At 39.3% G+C, this 23,236-nt stretch overlaps 1 protein-coding gene and 2 long non-coding RNA genes across 8 annotated transcripts in view; 2 read left to right on the top strand and 1 right to left on the bottom strand.

The window, feature by feature from the left end:
- Positions 1-23,236, bottom strand: part of LOC134789644 (uncharacterized) — a 369,764-nt gene that overhangs the window by 104,154 nt on the left and 242,374 nt on the right. The gene's annotated exons all lie outside the window — the stretch shown is intronic.
- LOC134789635 (solute carrier family 12 member 6) overlaps positions 1-23,236 on the top strand; it is a 509,818-nt gene that overhangs the window by 274,198 nt on the left and 212,384 nt on the right. The gene's annotated exons all lie outside the window — the stretch shown is intronic.
- Positions 17,133-20,567, top strand: LOC134789628 (uncharacterized). Its single transcript, XR_010144098.1, has 2 exons — positions 17,133-19,788; positions 20,196-20,567. It is a non-coding gene; the product is annotated as an uncharacterized LOC134789628 (long non-coding RNA).

Genomic DNA, 23,236 nt, shown 5'->3' with positions numbered 1-23,236 from the left:
TATATGGAGTGTCTCAAACAATACGACGGGCCCTAGAGGAGCCTGAAGGATTTTAATAAGAAAATCCTGCAATTTTTTTTCTATATTTTAGTCTCTATTGGATCGTCACATTTTGAATCGTCGTCCCACAACGAAAAATCAAAAATATAATTGTATGGAGGGTCCACATTTTTAAAGTGCGGTAGCGACCCCTAAAATGAATTAAAAATTGTGAAAAAAATTACATTGGTTGTTTCGTTAGATTTAAAAATATAACTAGTCGAAATAACCCCAAAGTTATTAGTTTTTAATTTTTTTCTGAAAACATGAATTACAATGAGCTTGTAATCTAGTGATAGGAGTAATAACCTGCTCAGGTTGGAGAATAAAATGTAACATTCGACCAATCGTATCTATATAGAAATAAAGAACTAGAGCCAATAATCCTATAGTGGTATTTACCCCGGTCGATCTTAATACAAGTTTAATAAAATAATATTAATTATTAGGAAGGATAGTTATTTGCAAAGGACTTGACGCAAAATATTGTCCCAATTTTAAACAAATTAATCAATTTTATTCAATTACAGCGACCGTTTAAGGGCAAAGCGCTCTATATAACGGGCCGCTCAATACCGGCTTGTTTGATATGTAAATTCGTAAGCCGAGCCAAACAGCGAGCTTCGGCAAAACACGATAATGTCTGGTGGCAAAAACTAGCCGGGGCAATGGGTCGTGTTTTATTAGGTAGGGAGGCAAATTTAATTGAATAAAGTGCTTAGTGTATTTTTGCCTATTTTCCTGCGGAATCCGCTGATGTACAGTCGCCATGAGATATATCGGAGCGGTTAATGTGTTCTAATATCACTCTAAAGCCTTGACAATAGAGGCGTGTTCAGATATTTGTGAGCGCCTTGACCGCTCCGATATATCTGATGGCGACTCGACTGTACGTAGCGCGTTTGTGCTCTAGGCCTATGGGAACTATGTTCCTCCGCCTATCATATATGTAAGAGTGATTTGAAGAGTGAGTGATAGGTGCGAGTTAGTTCGAATTACTTATACACGAATAAGAATATGGATCACCAGCAGAAAAGCGCAAAACTTTCCTGAGAAATATGAAATATGTATCTCAAAGCGGACATAATGTTCACAAACATCTAAATACAATGCTGAAGTCAAAACTCACAAGTTTTATCGCGTAGACATCGCGTGCTCAACGGACTTCTGTTTTTAGAGCATGTTAGCACGCTTACTGTTACAGCCGTGACTAGGAATTAAAACTAAGGTATCTAGGTATACTGAAAGGGTTTTAAAATCTCCCTGGCAACGGGAATAAACAAATTTTTTGGCTACGCTGTATATGAATAAATACTTATTTATACATAGAAGACATCCATAACTCAAGACGAAATATCTGTAATAAACACACAAATAAACCTCCTTACCAGAATTCGAACCTGGGACATCCTGCTTCGTAGGCAGGGTCACTACCGACTAGGCTAGGAGGCCGCTGATAGTCCAATTTTACATCACGTTGATGGAAATCAAGCCACGTCGGCGTTACACATGCATGCTTTAAAAGTTTATAGGTTTCTAAAGGGTCGCCTTAATAAATCTGGAACACTTCGTTTGAAAAACCCCACACAATAATCCATCGAGAATACCTCGGCAGTTCATTCCAGACCCTGGGCGAACGCCGAATTAAAAACCAATTAGTTCGGAATCTACTTCATGAAAATACGGTACAATTTTATTGAATTGTGTAGGTAATAACTGTTACGGCTGTTATTTACAGTGGGCATATCAACCTTGCGATATTATTCAAAGTTATTTCCCTCATTATACTGCGAAATGGTACCCCTGAGTCGAGGCAAACAGAGGGGCTACCGCGAACGACGGTCGACGTGTTGCCTCCCTGTTACACTTACGTACAAATTTACAAGTGCAACAGAGAGGCAACACGTCGAACGTGGTTCGCGGTAGACCCTCCGTTTCGTTGGAAGTTGTATTAATCGCGCTCAACAAGTTTACCTACTTAGCGATCTTGGGACTTACATGTGTCGGTTGTCGGCTGTATAGGTACGGGCAACGGGTTCCGTCTATTTGGCATAATTTTCGTGACCCGAAACGCATCTGGCATAACCTATTTGGCAGAAATGTTTTTCGACGAATGTTATATTTGCAGAAAGCTTCAGTTTGTATAATATGCAATAGCCCGAATGTTTGCAAGTCCGAATCTTAAATAGACTACTACTATCATGGCCGAATTTTGATACGAATAATTTTATTTTGCGTTTGTTTAAATGTCCGAAATGTGATTTGCATAATCTGTTTACCATAATAGGATTTAGGCGAATATTTACATCGAAGAAAACGTATTTAGATTCTTTCTATTTGGTATAACTTGTATGACCTAAAACGCATCTGTCATAAGCTACATTTGGCAGAATGTTTTTCGACGAATGTTAAAATTAAAGAAAGCGTCAGATTGTATAAAATCCAAGTCTAATTTATATTTAACAATGCATTAAACACCTAAATATGAGGCTGACTGACTCATTAACGCAGAGCCGTACTTAACTAAAAGCTCTGCCTACGTTTATAATTCGTAAAAAAAAAAACATTATTATTGTATTTTTGAAACTTTGGGTGGGAACATATTATTGGCATTTTGGATGTATACAGATTTTTAGCTCACAAAACAAACGAAAACAAACTGTTGCCAGAAAAGTGGGTTAGGTTAGAACTGCGTCCAGCAAGAAAACGAACTGTTGTCTGAAAAGTGGGTTAGGTTAGGTTAGAACTGCGACCCCCAAGAAAGCGAACTGTTGCCAGAAAAGTGGGTTAGGTTAGGTTAGAACTGTGACCCCACGAAAACAAACTGTTGCCTGAAAAGTGGGTTAGGTTAGGTTAGAACTGGAACCTCACGAAAACGGACTGTTGCCTGAAAAGTGGGTTAGGTTAGGTTAGAACTGCGACCTCACGAAAACAAACTGTTGCCTGAAAAGTGGGTTAGGTTAGGTTAGAACTGCGACCCCACGAAAACAAACTGTTGCCAGAAAAGTGGGTTAGGTTAGGTTAGAACTGCGACCCCACGAAAACGAACTGTTGCCACAAAAGTGGGTTAGGTTAGGTTAGAACTGAGACCCCACGAAAACAAACTGTTGCCTGAAAAGTGGGTTAGGTTAGGTTAGAACTGTGACCCCACGAAAACAAATTGTTGCCAGAAATGAAATTATGAGAAAATAATAGTTGCGAATTGGGAAAAATTCGGCGAGGTAATTTCCGCCAAAAAATATTCGGCCTACAACATAAATATATGATTTTTGCAAGTATGCAAAACATTTCTATGCCATAAGATTTTATGCTTGTATTACTTTGCATGCTTAATGGCGAATTATGCAAAAATAAATTATTACATATAAAATTATGCGAAATGAAACAGATACCAGGTCTCGATTCGGACATTAAATTTATGCCAAAAAATACTTCGATCAATAAAAATTATGCGTAGAGTATGTATGCGCAACAATCCAGTACCAAGTGAGTTTATGCTAACAGTATATTATGCCTAAAGTTATTATGCACAATAGAATTATTACAAAAAAAAATATGCCAAAGATAGGGGAACCACGGGCAACACAAACAGTATACATAGCGATGGGTAGTTGCTAGTGGCGACTATTTCAGCAACTTGAAAATTTCTCGTCCGAAAATGATTATTTTTTGTATAAATATTGATCGAGCGAGTGTGAATTGCGAGGGAAGCTTCTGCGTTTCGGCTCGGGCGAACATGTGACTGGCTGTTCTTCTCTACAGTTCGCATTTCTTCACCGATTCTCATGAAATTTGTGAGCAGTCTCTAGATTTTTTTTGTTGGTTCAACCGTTCGCCCCCTCTCCCTCATTTGAATTGGATATTTAGAAGATTTGTGGTAAATTTGTACCAAATTAATTTCGTGTAATTATTGTCACCAATTATATAATAATAATTTTCCTGAATCGGACATAAAAAGTACAAAAAAGTCAAAATATTGTTACCATAGCCACCAGCCTGCCACAGCTTACCCGCCCAAAACCAGCCAATAGGAAGCCGAGCCAAGCCAGCCGAGCCAAGCCAGCGTGCCCCTCCACCTGTACCTGCTGCCCAGGTGGGGCGAAGTTATATAAAGCCTGCGGAGCTCATTCTGGCGCATTCTTGATTGCGACAACTTGATAAGGGAAACCTCTGTTCGATTACATATATAATTGTTTGAATAAATAATCAATAAAACCAGTTCAATTATATCTTAAGTTTTATTTGTTCCACGCGTCACATATTCAGAAAGTGGGATCAAATATATTACAAATATGAAACGAAATCTCGAAGATATGACTGGCCGCCTGGTTCGACCACCTGGTTGGGACTCAGGTTCAACACCACGCGATTCGGATAATGACTCACCACCGGCGCGGAAGATTTTAAAACGTTTGTTGGAAGACGAAGTACAAAAAGCTATGTACGAACTCAACGAAGAAATGCCGGTAGTCAAGACAAAGGTTCACCGTGCCGCATCACTTATTCCCGAATTCGACCCTGACAGCGATGAATGCACTACTGTAACGGCGTGGTTAAAAAAGATCGACCAACTCGGCGAAATACACGGCTGGAACGACACGACGAAGGCATTTCATCTGCAGGACAAGCTAAGAGGACAAGCACGACGTTGGTACAACAGACTCGACGATTACGATTACTCGTGGACGGAGTGGAAGACTATGCTGACGCGCGCGTTTCCGAGGCATCGTGACTACGGAAATATGCTAGACGAGATGATGAACCGTAAGAAACTATCAACGGAGTCTATGACGAAATATTATCAAGACAAGGTGGCCATGTGCTTTCGCTGCAAGCTGTCCGACTCTGCTACGGTTTCATGCATTATTCGCGGTTTACCCTCGTCACTTCAAGCTAACGCAAGAGCATATCAGTGCGATCAACCAGAAGACCTGTATGAAGGATTTCTTTGTGCATTAGACGACTATCAACCGCCGGCCGCCAATAGTCGTCCGCCAAATAAAGACAACAGCACTCGACAGTCATTCGAAAAGAAGGTAATTAACCCGGATGTAGACCCCTGCCCGCGATGCAAGAAGACTGGCCATATACTTCGAAATTGTCCGCAACCAGATCTGCGAACATGTTTTAAATGTGGTAAACCCGGCCACATTGCGCCACGTTGTACGAGTACTACTACGGCACCTGCTACCAAACCTGATGCGACCAGAGATAACAGTGTTAAGGAAATTAAAATGATACAGGACTACAATCACGTCTACGAAAAAGTGGCAAAAATCAACGACATCCACATAAAAGCTTATCTTGATCCGGGAAGCGCAGTAAATGTCCTCTCACTGCACATCTCTAAGCTGCTTAATCTTCAGGTAACACCTACCAATGAGATCCTGAAAGTTTTCTCTGGACACCTTTTGCGGAGTCATGGGCTAGTAGAATTTCAACTAGAGATCGACGGTATACAAGTAGACTGCAAGGCCCATCTTTCTGATGTCGACATGGGAAGCAACCACCTATTAGTTGGACAACCTATCATCAATAGGGATGGTATGACTTTAACAATCAGCAAGGGCATGGCCACTTTAACACGGGACGATCCTATTCAACAGATAAACATGATAGAAGAACGTACGCGATTTAAAGTGGTTACTACTGGCAACGAAACCCTGTTACCTGGCTCATCTATAATCAAAGTCAACATAGAAGACAACAGTGAAGACAATGATGTGGTAACCAGTCCACAACATTTCGACTTAGCTGGCGTTTCCTACTCTATCCCGGCCACGATGTTGAGGGGCGCTGCAGGATACATCAAGATCGTCAACACTGGCTCCCGCAACGTCGTCTGGCGCAAAGGCGAGGTGCTAACCAGGGCTGACAGCTGCAACGCTCCGCCGCCAAGCAAGGTTGAGGTTAGTAAACAAGCCAATATTATTTTGCCATTGCCTTTTGCAGCCACAGCCACAGACAGCCAAACTAATGTAGTGTCTTCTATTTTGCACACTAGCTTAGCCACTATTAGTTCGATTGGAGGTGTAAATGTAAAGGATATAAAGACGGGGTTATTAAATGAAAACGACCATAACACGTTAACAAGTTTATTAACTGATTACAAGGATTGCTTCGCAAGTAATACAAAAGAGTTAGGCTGTACAGATTTATTAGAAATGAAAATCAATTTAACAACTGAGCAACCTATACATCGCCAACCTTACCGTTTGTCACACAGCGAGCAGGATATTGTTAAGTCCAAAGTATCTGAATTACTTGCAGCCGGTATAATTAAAGAATCTGAATCGAATTTCGCTTCTCCGGTTATTTTAGTTAAAAAAAAGAACGGTGATCACAGGCTATGTGTTGATTATCGGGCGTTGAACGCGATCACAGTTAAGGATAGGTATCCTTTACCTCACATTGAAGATCAGGTTTCAAAACTTGCAGGCAAAAAGTATTTCACAACATTAGATTTAGCTCAAGGCTACCACCAGGTTAGAATTTCTCCCGAAGACACTCACAAAACCGCTTTTGTCACTTCACATGGGTGTTGGGAGTATACACGTGTCCCGTATGGCCTCGCCAACAGTCCGTCAGTATTTATGCGAATGATGAATAAATTAGTTAATTCTATAGGTACGCAACAAAACGGCAATTCAAATTCTGACAGGCACAATGACGACCGTTCGGATACCCTCCCTAGTGAATGCGAAATCTTGGCGTTTTTAGACGATTTGTTACTACCCTCATACGATATAAAGTCGGGTTTTAAAATGCTTGAAATGGTTCTTTCTAAATTCAGAGCTGAGAATTTAAAACTTAATATGAGCAAATGTTCATTTTTGCAAGAAAAAATAACTTATTTAGGACACGAAATATCACGTGATGGTATCCGACCGGACGAATCGAAATTGATAGCGGTGTCACAGTTTCCCATCCCTAGTAACGTTCACGAGATACGTCAGTTCCTTGGGTTGTGTAGTTATTTTCGGAAGTTTATCAAGAATTTTGCTATTATTGCTCGCCCTCTATCGGATTTAACGAAGAAAAGCGTTACTTGGACGTGGGGTAGTGACCAGGGCAAAAGTTTCGAACAATTGAAGCAGTGTTTGTGTACTAAACCTGTCCTGGCCCTGTACGACCCAACTTTGCAAACGGAGATACACACGGATGCGTGTAAATCAGGAATTGCAGGTATTCTTTTACAAAAACAAACTGATGGCTCTTTACGTCCGGTCATGTACTTTAGTAGGGTTACGAGTAAAGATGAAAGCGTATATCACAGTTACGAGTTAGAAACTCTTGCCCTTGTAGAATCTTTACGGAAATTTAGGGTATATATAGTAGGTAAACGGGTTAAAGTGGTAACTGATTGCACAGCGGTCCGAGCGACTCTCACTAAGCGCGACCTTATCCCTCGCATTGCTAGGTGGTGGCTATCAATTCAGGACTATGACATAACTATTGAATATAGGGCCGGGGACCGTATGAAGCACGTTGATGCTCTGAGTAGGAACCCAATTGACACTATGAACATTAATAGACTTGAAGTTGCAGATTGGTTCTATACGGTACAATGCCAAGATGACAAGTTAAAGTCAATTATTGACCAGCTTAAGTTAGGAACGGCACCAGTCGATATTACAAAAGACTTTGTATTCTCCAATGATAGGTTATATCGGAAGACTTTAGGGGGAAATCGCCTTGTAGTACCATCATCAGCTAGATGGAAAATAGTTCAAATGCATCATGACGATATAGGGCATGTAGGGTTACAGAGGTGCACTGATTTGATAAAAAAAGAATATTGGTTTCCAAAGATGACTCGCTTTATCCGCAAATATGTAGGAGCATGTTTACACTGTGCTTATGGTAAAGGGGATCATGGAAAGCAACAGGGTAAATTATTTCCCATTCCAAAACCTACTGAACCTATGCGTATGGTACATATTGATCATCTCGGACCATTTTGCAGGACAAATAAAGGTTATCAGTACATGCTTGTGTTAACAGATGCTTTTTCTAAGTTTGTCATTGCCGAACCCACCCGTACAGTCAACTCAGTAGAGACAATTAGGATACTTAAAAAAACATTTTCCTTATTTGGTTATCCTGAGAAAGTTGTGAGTGACCATGGCAAGGCATTTACAAGTAGAAATTTTAAGCAATTTGCTAATGATAAACAGTTTAAGCACATCTTAACCTCAATTGCATGCCCAAGAGCTAATGGTCAGTGCGAACGGACTAACCGTACAATTCTCAATGCTTTACGCGCTACTGATCCTAGCGAAGCAGCAAATAATTGGGCCAACTGCCTCCCTGATGTGTTGTGGGGAATAAATAATACTTTTAATGCGAGTACAACTTACAAGCCTTATGACCTAATGTTTGCTAGCAGTTCTAGGCCACGTTGTGATATAGCTACTTCCGACAGGGTTACCCAGCCAATAGAGGAGAGGCGTAGCATAGCTAGTGCAAAGTTAAAAAAAGCAGCGGATAAGATGAAACACAATTTTGATAAAAAGCGCAAGCCTAGTCATATATACAAAAAGGGGGATTTGGTTTTATGGAGACAAGCGCCTACTAGTAGTGCTGCAAAAGTAAACACTAAACTTGATGATGTCTATTCTGGTCCCTATATCATAACTAAGGTAGTTGGTAATGACAGGTACAGGATCCGGAGTATTAAAGGACTAAGAGGTTACAAAGCCTTTACGGGGCTGGTCGCTGTTGACTCCTTGCGACCATATACTAGCACGGTTCCTGTATCTGACAGCGCCAGTAGTTCTGATGAACAGCTTGAGACTGAAGATTTAATTGATTTGCTAGAGAGCTAATTTGCTACTCCCTATTGCGGGAGCAATCCTTGTTCCAGGACAGCCGAGTGTTACCATAGCCACCAGCCTGCCACAGCTTACCCGCCCAAAACCAGCCAATAGGAAGCCGAGCCAAGCCAGCCGAGCCAAGCCAGCGTGCCCCTCCACCTGTACCTGCTGCCCAGGTGGGGCGAAGTTATATAAAGCCTGCGGAGCTCATTCTGGCGCATTCTTGATTGCGACAACTTGATAAGGGAAACCTCTGTTCGATTACATATATAATTGTTTGAATAAATAATCAATAAAACCAGTTCAATTATATCTTAAGTTTTATTTGTTCCACGCGTCACAATATTCAACGTAGAATTTCATGCAAAAAGAACAGCTTTTTAGCTAAAACGGCCAACTTCCGCCGCCCCATGAATACTAAACTTGGCGCGATATATTCACGCGTGCCCTCCATATATTAAAGTTGCCGTTAAAGTTAATGTCAACGTGCGAGTAAAGAGAGCATTAACTTTAATAGCCAGTTGGGATATAGTTAAAACGCGTGTTATTCGTTTTATGACACCTTACCTCATAGGGGCATTTTACTCGTGCTTTATAACATTTTAGGAATAATGATATTAATTGATATTAATTCGCTCAGATTTAAATATATAATTATGTATTGGTGCAAGCGACATACACTTATTAAATTGAGATCACAGTTTTAGGTTTTGCCGCTTCAATGAATACAATTTTATAACACCCATTAGATTGTGTTACAATTATTAACTCTATATTTTAGGGAAATTAAAAAATCTAAAAACATATAGAAAAGGTACTTACTAACAGTTTTTATGTAAACATAATACCTACATAATTATATAAAGTCTTTAAAAAAAAGTAACCACTAACAGAAATAGAAAGGCTCAGGTGTAGATTAAAGCCCAAAATAGCTATTATACAAAAACAATATTAAAGAACTGAAATTGTTATGAGCCTTTATTTCTGAAACTGGCATGTATATGTTTATTCATAATATATAATTTTTGAGAGTAATAAACATGTCTAAACATTTTCTTAGCTTAATCTTGTTTTTTTTTTTCAGGTACAAAACAAGCAACGGGACCCGTAAGTAATTAGGGGTCCGTAACGACCCCAGGATTTAAGGGGCGGTAAGATATAAGCGCGCCAATCTTGAATTATACCTTCAGCAACGCCAACCCCCAAAGTTACTGTCACTTTCCCTCGAAAAATGTTTTAATTTCGCAAATTTGAAGCCAGGTGCTTGTTTAAGGAAGATTACATGGTTGAGTGAAAAAAATATGCATAATAATTTGAATTAATATATATTTTTTTTATGATACTAACCCAAGTTTAAGTGTACAAACGCTGACACTCAAGCCAATTCGAACGTCAGCTGAAATCAGTGTATCTAAACCAGTTTGGCACTGACATTAACGCTATTGAGAACGCAACTTACTTTCTATGCATCTCGCTCGAACTAGCATGTTAGTGAAACTTCAACTGTACTCTATGTAAACGCTGGAATAATATACCAGTAGGTACAGTCAGCAGCAGAAGCAGAAAAGGTCAAATTTTCAAAATGATCTTGACGTGACTTTATTGTTAAGAGAATAAGGGCGTGTCAAGGTAATTTTTTGAAAAAATTTGAACACCTCGCCCGCCTAGCAACTTTTGCTGCTGACTGTACTAGTGTACTTAATGTTCGACTGCCGACGTTATTTACTAACTTTCTGCATCGGAATGCTAAGTAACAAGTTGTTTGAAGTTGGTCGCCGCTGTAGTTATACCAGTGAAGCTTTTACGGCCCGATTCGAACTTTAAGATACCGTCAAATATTACGTCTAGATACGATATGGATTAGATTATGAAGTGACGTTTTTGTTTGAAGAAACGTCACTTTTGACAGTGACATAATATATCAAGTCCATATCGTATCTAGACGTAATATTTGACGTATCATAAACTTCGAATCGGGCCGTTAGACGCTTCAGTATTTTAGGTTTGTATCTGTGTTAAATTGAAAGCATCTACATAATAAAATAAAGATAATATATTTATACGTATATTTTGCGACGTCGTTGTCATTGATGTGACTGTGCAATGAATGAATGAATGAAAACATTTATTTTCAGGCAACTATTGGCCCATAGATAAATACCTTAAAACTAGCATAGGTACATATTATTACAAAATATATCTTAAAACTAAAAACACAATTATGGCTGCGATGCAGTTCGCAACCCCGCAGTGTCAGGGAGCCGGCCGCGGAACCGCCGGAACTTGACACCCTTCGGCCAAAACTCCTCCTTGGTGAAGGTCGCTAAATGTTCAGTCGGAACGCTCAGCACAAAAGAATTAAAATTCACACTGTGTCGAGATTCCAACTTCACGACCCTCAGGATGAATCCGGACTCGGCTCGTACATACTTCACGATCTCCTCGACCTTCGTAAGGTAGTGTAATCGGGACACATACAGCAGCGTCGTCGGTGTTGCAGGACGCAGCAAATGGTTAGGTCCAGTCGGTGCGGTACCGCACTGATTCGGACGAGCTGACTTCTTTCTCCTCTCCACCTTTTTGAAGCCATCTCTGTCGCATCCCGACTCTTTTAGAGTCAGCTGTGACCGATCCTTGTGAACAGGTTCACGAAGGCTCTGCACCCCTTTCTTCGGCCGCTGCTTAGACTTGGACACAGTAGGCGGCTTAGCGGCAGTGGCAGCGTAGGAACGTTGTGGGGTCAACGTACTCTCGCGTGACGTGCGCGTCTCCGGTGACGTAGACGCAACAAAGAATAAAGAAGTTTGATTAATGAGTAGTATAAATAACTAAATGAGATCATACAGAAATCATTCTGACGGGTACCATCACGCTCCGCGATTGTTGCGCCATTTAGGGTCCTGGCTAAATTGATTGTTCAATACTTACGCTATAGAATTTCCAATTTAGCAAGAACCGTAAATGGCATATCAATCACGTGTGGTGACTGTACGTTCGAATTAGCCTGATCGTTGTTTCTGGAAAAAATCGATTTTTTCCGTCCATGGTTTGTCCGTTGTCACATCAAAACCATATTTGGTCATACTGCCGTATTCGAACTTCAAGATATTCACAAGAGACGACACGTACTAGATCCATTCTAGATACGTTATAGTTTAGATATCAACTAGTTCTCTTTTGCAGCGCAATTCGGGCAACCAATGTCACTTTTACGTTAGATAGCGTAAGATATCTATCATATGTGAATTGGATCTCTAAGTCATATCCTGAGGTAATCGTTCAGGAGTATCTCCAGAATCGCGCAAATGTCATATTTGACAGGTTAGATCTTAAACATATCGTTATCATATCTTATCTTTTGATGTCTAAAAGATATCTAATAGATGTCTATTTCAAAATCCGAATCGGGCCGATAGTAAACATCATTGAATACAAGTTGTATTCAATGATGTTTACTATCGTTATTATACAACACAATAATTTCAGCCTATATACGTCCGACTGCTGGGCACAGGCCTCCTCTCATGCACGAGAGGGCTATAGTCCCCACACTTATACAGCGTGAATTGAGTGAAATGAACACGCCCTAATTAGATTGCCTGTCGCGTGTCGCATAAGGACGCGTTACAAATGATATTCTGCGACGCGACGCGACGCGGGTAGTAACGCGTAAAGTTGCGAACACAAAGCACATGAACGAAACTAGCTACCAACTGACGTCACATGAAACGGCCGCTTTTAAGTCATAAGCGACTGACTTCTAGGTAATAGCATAATGCATAAGGGCGTCCGCTAGCTGGCGCGGGGGTGCACGGAGCGGGCGCAAAAACCGGTTCACGCGTCCGTGTGATTTAGCGTTGCTCATACTATTTTTCGTTAACCCGCTAACCTGCTCCGTGCACCGGCGCCAGCTAGCGGACGCTCTAATGTTAGTTATTTACTCAAATATATGAATTTGATCCTTTTTCCTATGCTTTCTTCTAAGCAAACGCGATATTAAGCAAACTTCACTATCATCATACTTCAAATTCTTCAAAGATAATTCATTGGCGAATAAATTATTATATTATTCCGGGGGTCCTCCTGGGAGAACGTTTGTGAACATGTACACAATGGTATGTCACAAGTGTCAATTTCGCTAAGGCAGAATCTTTTGACACTAAACACATCAAAAACCAAATTTCTCTGTTTCCAATAGACTTCAGCTTCTGCGCCAAAACTACATCGAGATATTAAAGTTCATAATCGAAATTGTATTAATGCCCCTGTTCCAAATTGCACTTGTGACTGCATGACCAGAACAAATACAGTGAGGTACCTCGGAATTATGATGGACGAAAATCTAAACTTCAGAGGGCATGTTTCCGCGGTTTCAGGTCGGGTCCGAAAGCTGATACATACAATGAAATTGCTACGAGAATCAGCCGATTTTGCACTGTTAAAGACTATTTATTTAGCTCTTGGCCAGTTCATTATAACTACCTACTGCATTCTTGCCTGGGGAGGTTTAACCTCCTCTCTTATTCTAAAACTAGAAAGAGCGCAAAGAGCTGTGTTGAAGGTCGCATTGAGGAAACCAATTAGGTACCCTACGATCGATCTATACAATGACACCCAGGTGCTCAGCGTCCGGAAGCTCTATTACTTAATAAGGGTGGCGTTGTACGTACATAGAAAAGTACTTAGCTCATCCAATTACAACACATTATTTAAAAATCGAATTTTTAAAATTCCTGTTACTGCTGTTAAAACTACATTTGAACGTCACTTCTCCGAGGCAAAAAAAGTGTTATCAAAGAACTTAATGCACCTAGCATATGAAGACACAGAAAATGTAATCAAGATACCATATTGAATAAACTCAAAATAACCACACACTCCACGTACACACACATACTCACATACACACACACACACACATGTTACGTCAAGTGTTGTTATATTTTTAATTTTATTTCAAAAAGAATATTTTTTTGTTTCTAATGGAAAACATAATTTATGTTTGTTTTAATATTAGGTACTTTACTCGATCTTTTTTTCTTTCTCTTTTCTTTATCATCTCTGGTAACTGTATCTCTGTAAATTCCATCCTTCACCGTTTCTTTTTTAATTAAATATTTTTTTTCTTTTTTTTTCCTTCAAGCCTCATTGTATTATTGTTATTACTTGTGTCCGTATTATGTCCACCACAGGACAGGCTATACCTAGTGTGGTGGCCAGCATAAATGTAATATTGTTATAATTTTATTTTCTAAATAAAACATTTGTATTTGTAAGGAGGGAAAAAACTGGACGAATTGTTTCTACTTTTGATGTGTATCGCAATAAGCTTCAAAGTTATGTGTCATGCTTTCAGATGGATAGGGCCATTCTTTGATATTAGTTAAAGTTCGGAGCCCACGAAATATAACAAAGACATATCTTTGACAAAATGATAATCGGTACAAATAATTAAACCAACCTAATTGTTCAGCGCTGGTCTTGTATTGAGGTCATTAAACGCCACATCTACCCGCTCACGCTTGTGCCCGACACACAGAAGCTATCGCCTTAACGAGCAGCCACTAAATTGCAGTTGCGAGCACGACCGCAAACTTAACAACCGAATTTTTAACAGCAGTAGTTGCGGAACGAATAAACGTTCGACCGCATTTAATTACTTTATTTATTTAGTCGTTTAGGAATTATGTACTTTATATAATACAATACAAATACTAATATTTATTGCACACCTCAATAGAAGAACACCTCACAGATAGACATTGAGGGCAAAAATATAACACCCCTGTTTTTGCGTTGGGGGTTAAAACTCGGAATATCTCTCACACAGATACATCGTGGCTGAATCCATGAATGATACTGCTACGGGCTACGGCGTAGCACATACGTAGTGGTGGCTTTGTAGTGAAACTGTTTTTAATACATTTTTATTGCGTTATTCATAAACGTCCGTCGACTCACAAGCCGTTGACAATCATCCGTCATTTTGACATTTGATAGAAAGTCACAAAATTCAAAGAATTTGCTAAGTTTTGTTCCGGGGACAAAGTGCTCGAAAAGAGCGTATAATCATTCTGTATCTTTAAGGGCCGGTACAGACGAACTGCAATCCGACTGCAACTTGTAAGGGAACTGCACACCGATGTTGCAGTTGGCGTGCAGTCGGCGTGCAGTTCCCTTACAAGATGCAGTCGGGTTGCAGTCCGTCTGTATCGTCCCTAAGGCCCCGTGGGTTCAGGTTCTTCCTTCACTCTCACTGAGCGTAAGCGTGAGAGAGATGGCTGTGCGTGCCCGCGGGATCGCGGACATCATGTTTTTGAATTTAACATTTTGAAAGTTAATAAAAAGTAACCGACGAGTTTAGTCAAAAATAAAATAGCGCATTTTTAAAAGTATTTTTGATATTTTCAGCTTTTAGCAGAATTAAAAAAAAATGTTAAGGTGCGTTTTAGACCTATTGTCGTGATTTTTTTCTATCAAGCGAAAGTCAAGAAAGTGTTGTCGCCACGGCATTTTGGCAACACCACGTCGACGATCCTGGCAACGCCGCGTGTGACGTACATCCGGAGCTGTCAAACCCAACGTCATAAAAGGACAAGCACAAGGCGGGAGCGACCACTTGCCATCTAGCAGCCACCAGCGACGGAGTATTTGGTTAAATGTATTGATCTGAGTATAATTGTGTCATACCTATTTGCGATATCATTCACGGTCGTATTAAGTGTAATATGGTCTGCATATTATACTTAATACGATCAGTTTGTTTCTGTATTATTGTTAATTGGATAAATAAATAAATGTATTAATGTTGTTTGGGTGTTTATTTCATCAGAAGTGAAGAGTAGCACCACGCCATGCCACGCCATCGGAAGAGATCGAGGCGCCACGCAAAGAAGCGTGACACCAGCTCCAGCTCATCGACATCAAGCACATCGTCCAGCTCGTCATCTCGCTCTGCAAGTTCGAGCTCCAGCAGCGACCATGCCTCAAGAAAAAGAAGAAAACGTGGCCGTAAGGGATCGCCAACTGTGAGTCAAAACGTTGTCCTATCATCAGTTATTCCCGAATATGACCCTCTGGTAGACGACATAGACATGTGGCTAAATGTGGTTCAGGCTAACGCTCGTGCATTCGGTTGGTCGGATAATATGATTAAATACCAAGCGTTGCAAAAATTACGTAACTCTGCGAAAACGTGGTTAGATTCTCTTCAAAAAAATGAGACTCGGTGGACGTCATGGAAATGGCGACAATGGCGTAATACATTGTCGGATACATTTCAAACGAAACGGTGTATGTACAACTTGATTAAACAATTAGTTGACACAAAGCCCTTGCCTAATCAGTCTCTTTACGAGTTTTTTTTTCAACAAAAGGGTAAAATTGACAGATTACAGCTAAGATTCAGTGAAAGAGATATTAATTCAATCATCGTCGGTTCTATTGGAGATAGCAGTATAAGTACGGCAGTTGAAGCAGGGAACTTTAGATACTGTGAAGATTTAGCTGCATTTTTGCACGGTAGAACGCACACCGCGACTGATAAGCCCCCTATTCAAAAGACTCATTCGTATACAGCACCTAAGCCTGCGTACCGTAACAGTGGCTCGTCAAGCCTTAATAGCAATGATAGGTCGGATCCTGCCGTCAAAATTGAGGCATCTTCTAGCAGTGGCAACCATTCAAATAACATGGCTTGTTATCGTTGCGGTGAAACAGGGCATAAAAGAAATACGTGTACTGTGAAAGATACTATTCGTTGTAATTTATGCAGTAAAATAGGTCATTTAGAAGCTGCATGCAAGTCTAAATTGAAACCTAAACCTGAAAAAGAAGTTGAGGTTAAAATGATTCATTCCGGTTCTTACTCAAAACAAAAGTTTTATAAAAAGGTAGATTTAAATAATACAGAGTGCGATGCGTTCTTTGATATGGGGAGCGCGTGCTCACTTTTAACGGCAGATGTAATAAAACGATGCAAATTACAACCATTCAAAATAAAACCTATTAGTTTAGTAGGGTTTAGAGATGAGGTTTCTTTCCAAGTCACCGAAGCAGTCGCGGCTAACTTGAAGGTAGACAATGTGCAACTATTTATAACATTGTATGTTGTTGACATGTTGAATGGATGTAATTTGTTAATAGGACGTAATTTCACGGAGAACAAAAGCATCATGTACACGCGTTCGGGAGATACTTTAACGTTTGATCCTGCACAGGTCTTAAGCGTAAATAGTGTAGACATTAGTTCGATTAGTGATCTATCTAGCGAGCATCAAACTATAGTAAATAATATTTTTTCAAGGTACCCTCAGTGTACATCGCAAGACATGACTAGCTTGGGCAAAACATCTTGTGTAGAATTGTCAATTGAACTGACGTCAAATAAGCCTGTTTGTCAACGGCCTTATAGGATGTCAGAAGCCGAGAAGGCAAAAACACGGGAACTTACAGACGAACTCTTAAAAAACGGTATCATTCGCCACAGCCGTTCTGCCTACGCTAGCCCGGCTTTGTTAGTAGATAAACCATCGGGAGAAAAACGGTTGTGTATAGATTATCGGCAATTAAATAAAATAACTGTTAAAGAGAAATATCCAATGCCTATGATAGATGATCTTATAGATCGGTTACGAGGATGTAAGTTTTACACATCCCTTGATTTAAAAAACGGGTATTATCAAATTGGGGTAAAACCAGAGGATGCGCACAAACTTGCATTTGTTACTAGTGACTCTCATTTTGAGTTTATTAGAATGCCGTTCGGGGTCTGCAATGGGCCTGCGGTATTTCAAAGGCTAATGAATACAATTTTGGGCGATTTGCGATTTGGAAAGGTTATATGTTATATGGATGATCTACTAATAGCCACAGAAACGTTGGAGGAAAACATAGCTTGCCTAGAACACGTACTAGATTTGTTAGTAACTAACGGGTTAACTTTAAATTTAAAAAAGTGCTCATTTTTTCGTAATAACATTACATTTCTAGGATACGAAATATCTGAACATGGCATTCGGCCGAGTTCAAAAAAATTAAAGGCGTTAGTAGATTATCCGACTCCTAAAACAGTACATCAGTTGCGCCAATTTTTGGGACTAGTCAATTATTTTAGAAAATTCATTAAAAATTGCGCCCTAGTTTGCAAACCATTAACTAACTTATTAAAAAAAGGAATTAGTTGGCACTGGGGTTCCGAACAAGATAAAGCTGTAACCGATCTAAAAGAGAAACTGATTAACAATGCTGTGCTAGAGATTTTTGACCCTAAATTGCCGATAAATCTTTATACAGATGCGAGTCAGGACGGAATAGGTTGTATCTTGATGCAATTGACTGAAAATGGAGAAAGGCCAGTTCATTTTTATAGCCGCCAAACTACAAAAGATGAAAAGAAGTTTCACTCCTTCGAATTGGAATTATTAGCAATTGTGACAGGACTACAACGATTCCGTCATTATTTAATAGGCACTCAATTTAAAATAACTACAGATTGTAATGCGGTCAAATTTGCGTTAAGTAAACAAAATATAGTACCACGTATAAGTAGATGGGTGTTGTATACGCAGGAATTCACTTTTGACATAACTCATAGGGCTGGCTGCCAAATGCAGCATGTAGACGCCTTAAGCCGGAACCCGTTGAAAGATGATAACGAAACTGAATCCGTGATGTCTATTACAGAAGGTGACTGGTTATTGTCAGTTCAGTTACAAGATGCAGCTATATGTAGTATTCGCGATATTCTGTTGTCAGGGGAGGCCGAGTCTAATAAACGGATTTTTAATGAATACGAGGTGTTAGGTAATAAAGTGTACCGACGTACAGAGTATGGAAGGCGCTGGTTGGTTCCAAAAAGCTGTATATGGCATGTAATACGTGCAAACCATGACGACGTAGGACATTTTGCAGTAGATAAAACTATTGAGAGAATTCGAGCAAAATTCTGGTTTCCGCGTTTAAAAAAGACTGTTACAAAATACATAAAAAATTGTATAAATTGCATTTATTACAAAAATATACATGGTAAAAAACCCGGTAAATTATTTCCAATTCCGAAATACGCAAGGCCCTTTCATACTCTGCACGTGGACCATCTTGGCCCTTTTGTGAAAACAACTCAACAGAATAGTTATTTATTAGTACTCGTAGATTCTTTCACAAAATTTGTGTTCATTTCGGCGGTTAAAAACACAAAAAGTATAGTAGTCATTAATGAGTTAAATAAGATTTTTAAGATTTTCGGTAACCCAAAACGTTTGATTTGTGACGCGGGTAGCGCATTTACATCCAAGTTATTCACAGAGTATTGCAACGCTAGGCATATAAGACGTCATATTATCGCGACAGCCGTACCTCGCTCGAACGGTCAAGTCGAGCGATACAACTTGACGATTTTAGAGGCCTTGCGCAGCATGGGCGCTGATACAGAGAATAATAAATGGGATACGCACATACCAAGTATCCAACAAGGCATTAATAGCACTGTAAACAAAACCACAGCCGCAGTACCCAGTGAGGTTTTTTTTGGATACCGAATTCGAATGAATAATGATGCGATTATTGATGATAATTTAGAAAGTACTATCGATGTCACTGCATTAAGAAACACTGTCGATAATAATATTAAAAAAGATGCCGAACGACAGAAGGCATCATTTGACTCAAAAAGAAAGGAGGCAAGACAGTATAATGTTGGCGATTTAGTTGTGCTGAAAATTCCTAGTCAGTCCAATGATGGTAATAGCACAAAATTATTACCTTTGTACAAAGGGCCCTTCCAAATTACCGAGGTTTTAGGACAAGATAGGTACAAGGTCACTGATCTTCGAGGCGCTGAAAGAAGTTCTAAAAGGTATGATGGAACGGCCTGCGTGGAGAATATGAAGCCGTGGATTCATATAGAGGAGTAACCGGATGTTGTCGATGAAAGGTATTTCTATATTATTTACCTATTAACTTATTTATTTAAATGTGTTTCATAGTGGTAGACAGTCTGTTTACAAAATAATATCCATTATGGTTTCACCATTCCTTTGTGTATTTTGGTGCAGATGATAACTACTTATTAATTACCTTACAGACCCTTTAATTAATCTTTAAAAGGCCTAATGCTAAAGCTTTGAACGTTCCATGAGCTATGAATTGTACGATAACATGTGATAGGAATCTGTGATGAACGCTATTGCATATAGTATTTGGTGATACACGACTAGAGTAATTATAACATTACTTAGTTGAAACCAAGATACTTTCAAACTCTTCATATGCTATGGAACTAAAAGCAATGTCACTGTTTTAATTAACATATGTTATACCTATGTGTATTTCTGTTCACAGCTTCCGCATCAGGCCCTAACGAGCTCCAGGAGTAGCTCGTGGCAGAGGACGGCCGGATGTTGTCGCCACGGCATTTTGGCAACACCACGTCGACGATCCTGGCAACGCCGCGTGTGACGTACATCCGGAGCTGTCAAACCCAACGTCATAAAAGGACAAGCACAAGGCGGGAGCGACCACTTGCCATCTAGCAGCCACCAGCGACGGAGTATTTGGTTAAATGTATTGATCTGAGTATAATTGTGTCATACCTATTTGCGATATCATTCACGGTCGTATTAAGTGTAATATGGTCTGCATATTATACTTAATACGATCAGTTTGTTTCTGTATTATTGTTAATTGGATAAATAAATAAATGTATTAATGTTGTTTGGGTGTTTATTTCAAAAGCAGGTTTCGAATCGATGAAGTTACTAGAGTAAGGCCTCACAATCGCTAATTAAATTTTGGCAACTGTATTGTGATCTAAAAAAGTGCTACAAATTTTCAAAAACTCTGCTTGCTGAATAAGCAACAACGCATAAACACACACGCTCATAACCTGCGACGAAATCCTTCAAAACATAGACAGGGTTATGTGGACTGATTCAGTTTTAAAAAGACCCAATGTCAACGTCAAGGCCTTATTATTTATTAACAAACACATCAATAGCCCTTCAATGTCACCACTTTGTCATTTCAATATGCGGTGTTATTAGTTGAGTGTGCTCAGAGCATAAAAAGGTCAACCACGGCGTTGCATGAACAAGAGATTTCCTTTGGCAGGATTGGTCCTTAGGACCCAAGGATGGATTTAAGAAGTGGAGCCACCCAGATTTTTGATGCAGGTTGGGGGTGGGGGGGTTTTAAGCGTCGGCGACGTCTGATGTTAATAATTGTTTAAGTTTAGGTTCTATGTCAAGTTTAGCATCATTTTCAAGTAAATCAAAGATGTAGACATAGATTTCATCTAAATCGGTTCAGCCGTTATTGATTCTCCATACAATCCTACACCTTCCTTTTCACTTTTAAAAGATTTTTTTTTAATAAAAACTATCCTATGTTCTTCCCCGGGACTCAAAATATCTCTATACCAAATTTTATCTAAATCGGTTCAGCGGTTATTGAATCCCCATACACATTTCCACCTCCCTTTTCACACCCTTAAAGGATGATTTTTGACATTTAAAGTAAGCTATGTCATTCCCTGGAACTCAAACTATCTCTGTACCAAATTTTAACTAAATTGGTTTAGCGGTTTAAGCGTGAAGAAGAATAAAAAAAAAGTATTTTTTTCATATTTTAAGTGTTTTTACTTCGGAATGGTGTCATTATGAGAGAAATGAATTCGGCATCCCCGATTTATACGAAACCGATACCAAACTTGGCCTAGTAGCTTAAATGATATAAATATTATCAAGATCAAGTTGAGAACCCCCCCCCCCTCCTAAAAATTTACATCAAAATTGATTGTCACTGTGACAAGGTACGAAATGGGTCATAAGTTAATACTTTCGATTGTACCATCAGGTAAAAGCGTGGACAATGATACATAATTAACTCACCAATTACAAGCCTTATTCCAACGGAATAAGCTATACAAATGATCAATTAAAAGTTGCTGTTAGATATACATATGTATTTACGTACACGGCCTTCATATGAGGCCAAGGAACGTCCTTCGTGAATACTAAACGAATTAGGAAGTCGGAATAATTGGCCATTCTAATAGGTACCATCGCCCACACTGTTAACTGTTACAAAAGGCATAAGGTCCACCGGCGGACAGTTAAGAGTGTTGCTGTTTGTACAAGCATTTATTTATAAAAAAAATATATTTGAGTAAGTAGTCTCGACTTGTGCCTCCTCACATATCCACGCTCTGCAATCCTGCACCAAACTGTTTCTGTTTAGTTTGATGTTTGAGTGGTAGAGATTGCGTTATACAGGGTGGAAAGGCACGACGATCCTTTCCGGAAATGGGAGATAGTTTAGCCTAAGCTCTACATTTTCTCCATAGAAACTATGTTAATATGGGCAACCGTTTCTAAATTATGACCTTTTAAACATCCACGCAAAAAACTACTTTGTTCTAACCCTAACAGGTGACAGGGTCAATGAACTTACTTGTAAACAATCAGTATTCGACAGGAAATTATGCTGATTTGTCTGCTTACAGCACGGTAAGAATCATTGCAGGATTTTCGCTTTCTTAGTGGTTCCACTTGTTCAATACTTGAATGAAATAGTTATGTTATTCCTTAATATTAATAATACTAACCACAACATTGTTTACAACGACAGTTCAAATGGTGACATTGACAACCACTCAAAAGTACGCAATCGTCTTATAAATATCTCTGGTTTCCTTGACTGATAAAAAGGTTTTAGTTTCTTAACACGTTTCACAAAATTATTTTCGAATAATTGGAAACTATTTAAAATAATAAAAAATTACATGTAGGTTGTGTTAGTTGCACCAAATGAACTTGCAAAAATGAAATACTAAGAATAAATCAAGAATAAATACTTCTTCAATACCAAACTAACAAACCTTCTTGCGTGGTAGGAAATAGACAAGACGTCTGATGTTTGAAATTAAATTTTCATTGAACTATACTTATTGAATGTCATATTCTTCAAATAAAAATGTTAGATGCTCGTGGCTATTTAAATTTGTGGGGCTGTGTAAAAGATATGGTGTACCAAACCAAACGGAATGTGAAACTGCGGACGAAATGAGACAAAGGCTAATTGGTGCTTTCTGCGGAGGATAAATGACGAAGAGCATACACTATATCGCATGTGCATCGACATACTCGGGTACGGGCTGCGGCGGCGTTGTAATACACGGAGGTACATTTGAACACCGTATGTGAAAAGAAGATAGTATTAAATATTGGAAAAAAGTAATTATCTAAGAAAGTAATAAAATTGTTTGTAATATTTTTGCATGCATTTGATTTATTTGACATTTATGCGTCATTCATACATCATTGCGATACTGTCAACGATCGGAAAAAAGTGTAAAGTCCCGAGCTTTCCCGACGGAGATCCTT

The sequence above is a fragment of the Cydia splendana genome, chromosome 4 (genome assembly GCF_910591565.1).
Source record: "Cydia splendana chromosome 4, ilCydSple1.2, whole genome shotgun sequence".
NCBI classification, from domain to species: Eukaryota; Metazoa; Arthropoda; class Insecta; order Lepidoptera; family Tortricidae; genus Cydia; species Cydia splendana.
This window is presented reverse-complemented; position numbering and strand designations above follow the sequence as displayed.